Raw genomic sequence first — 2,657 nt, 5'->3', positions numbered from 1 at the left:
ACAACAGACTCAAACTCAACCCCTCCAAGACCGAGTGGCTGTGGCTACCGGCACCTCGGTTCAGCCAGCTGATTCCATCACTGGCCATAGGGGGCGAACAATTGCCCCCTGTGGAACGGGCACGCAATTTGGGCATCCTCCTAGATGCCCGGCTGTCAATGGATGATCATGTGGCAGCCGTGGCAAGGGGGGCATTCCACCAGGTTCGCCTGGTGCGCCAATTGCGCCCCCTTCTGGACCGTGATGCCCTACGCACAGTCACTCATGCACTGGTGACGTCTCGCCTGGACTACTGTAACGCTCTCTACATGGGGCTCCCCTTGGGACGCGCCCGAAGACTGCAGCTAGTCCAGAACGCAGCCGCGCGGGTAGTCATGGGGAGTACTAGGCACTCCCACGTAACACCTCTCCTGCGCGAGCTGCACTGGCTGCCTGTAGTCTTTCAGGTGCGTTTCAAGGTTCTGATTACCATCTTTAAAGCGCTCCATGGCATAGGGCCTAGTTACCTGCGGGATCGCATCCTCCCACATACATCCCTGCGGCCAATACGCTCTCACAGGGAGGGCCTTCTCCTGGTGCCGTCCACGAGGCAATGCCAACGGGCGACACCGAGGAGTAGGGCCTTCTCTGTGATGGGCCCAACCCTCTGGAATGACCTCCCCCCCGACATTAGAACCACTACTGACCTCCACTCCTTCCGACAGAAATTGAAGACACACCTGTTCCGACTGACTGGTCTGGCATAATTTATAACGTCTACCTCCTGGCATACACATTCTTACTGGTTTTTAGAGTGATAGTTTTTAAAATTTCATTTGATATGACATTGGAATTTTAAATTTTGTACATTTCGATTTATTTATTTAGCTGTACAGTTTGGCATATTTTATCCTCCTCTCATATACGTATTTATGTAGTTATTACTATGTTTTAATTTGTTGCATTTTGATACGGACTGTACACCGCCCCGAGTCCCTTTTGGGAGAGGGGGCGGTATATAAACGCTAATAAATAAATAAAATAAATAAATAAATAATTCAGCAGCTTGGGGCTGGGCTTCTATCGCTGGCTAGAAGAGATTCTCTTGGATCAATCAGGGACTTTGCGATGTTCCTGAGATCAGCAAGACATACTCCTCCCTGTCACCATCTCTTCGGGACGGTTAGGTCCAGATGGACCACCCAGCGGTAAAAGTATCGGCTGTGATCTCAGAGCTCCAAGATCGCACGTCCGTATCATCGCGACTTCAGCTCCTTCTCCGTAACTCCCTCTTTTAAAGAGAGCTGTCCAGGCAGGCCAGCCACTGACATTCCTCCAATTTCCCGCCTGGAAATTTGACCAATCGGTGGAGCGTTACGTATGTTGCTCTCTTTTACAAACGTAACACAATTCCTCCCTGTATCTTCTGAGGGAAGGGAGTTCTTGTCAACCTCCCTGCAAGGCTGCCTCTCCTTTGGCTTATTTGGTTTTGCTTTTCATGCAGAAATCTCGGATTTTGTGCTGTGCGACTGGTCTGGAGATGCCTGGAAGCATTCGAGGTAAAGTCTTGGCCCCTGGGGGTAGGTGGGTGGAGGGGGTGGAAGTTACTGTCCTGGGTGGAGGGAGAAGCTATGATGGCCATACACTGCTGACCAGTCCCCTTCTTCTCTCCTCTCCCCTTTGGGTTGCAGGGCCTGAACGGAGGATCGTCCTGGTGGGCAAATGGGGAAATGGGAAAAGTGCGACAGGAAACACAATCCTGGGAAGCAAAGTCTTTGAGTTTGGGCTGTCATCTCGGTCAGTAACAGAAGCATGCCAGAAGGAGGAGACGCAGCTGAAGGGCAGGAAGGTTGTGGTTGTTGATACGCCTGGCTTTTTCCATACCCATCGTCCAGACAAGGATACTGCTGCAGAAGTGAGCAAGAGTGTGAGGTTTTGCTCCCCGGGTCCCCACGTCATTCTGCAGGTGACTCATCCTTTGCGTTGCTCCCAGGATATCTACGTGGCTCAGCTGATCAAAGAGGTTTTTGGCCCTAAAGCCAATGATTACACAATCCTCTTGTTCACCTGCAAAGAGGGCCTGGAAGGTCGATCTCTAGAAAATTTTATATCTTCCAGAGATAAAAAACTGAGGAAATATGTTGCTGAATGCGGGAACCGAATATTGCTTTTCAACAACGAGGCCAAAGGGGCAGAACGAGAGGCTCAGATGGCCGAACTGATGACCATCATTGATGATCTGGTGCGCAAGAACTGAAATGCTCCTTGTTACACAGAAGACATGATGAAAGTCAACAAAAGACACAATTTCTTATTGTTTCCTTTTTCATCAGAGACGAGAAAGTCTCTCTAATTGAGCCTCTGCTCCCAAGGTGGCAGCTCTGTCAAAGGCCACTCTCAAGCTTCAAAAGACGATTTTGCTCTCGCAACTATTACCGCTTCTCAGCTCCCAACGAATTATTGGCCGGAGGTGGAGGGGGGGTTAGAATTGAGGTTTCAGACATCAGGATGCCAGTCGTGAGTATCTATAGGTACTTTCAAAGACATGATTTATTTATTTATTTGGATTTATAAACCGCCCCCTCTCCCAAAAAGGGACTCGGGGCGGTGTACAGTCAATAAAACACAGATAAAATACATAAATAACAATATAAATAATATATAAACAATTAAATACT

The 2,657-nt window shown here is 49.0% G+C and overlaps 1 pseudogene across 1 annotated transcript; it reads left to right on the top strand.

Moving 5' to 3' along the window:
• The first annotated feature begins 1,514 nt into the window (after nucleotides 1-1,514).
• LOC309400267 (GTPase IMAP family member 4-like) lies at nucleotides 1,515-2,332 on the top strand (annotated as a pseudogene). Its single transcript has 2 exons — nucleotides 1,515-1,538; nucleotides 1,671-2,332. The product of its transcript is annotated as a GTPase IMAP family member 4-like (transcript).
• Nucleotides 2,333-2,657: the final 325 nt, after the last annotated feature.

The sequence above is a fragment of the Natrix helvetica genome (assembly GCF_964273705.1).
Source record: "Natrix helvetica genome assembly, chromosome: W".
NCBI lineage: Eukaryota > Metazoa > Chordata > Lepidosauria > Squamata > Natricidae > Natrix > Natrix helvetica.
Note: the sequence above shows the minus strand (reverse complement) of the source record. Positions and strands in the feature narration are given on the sequence as shown.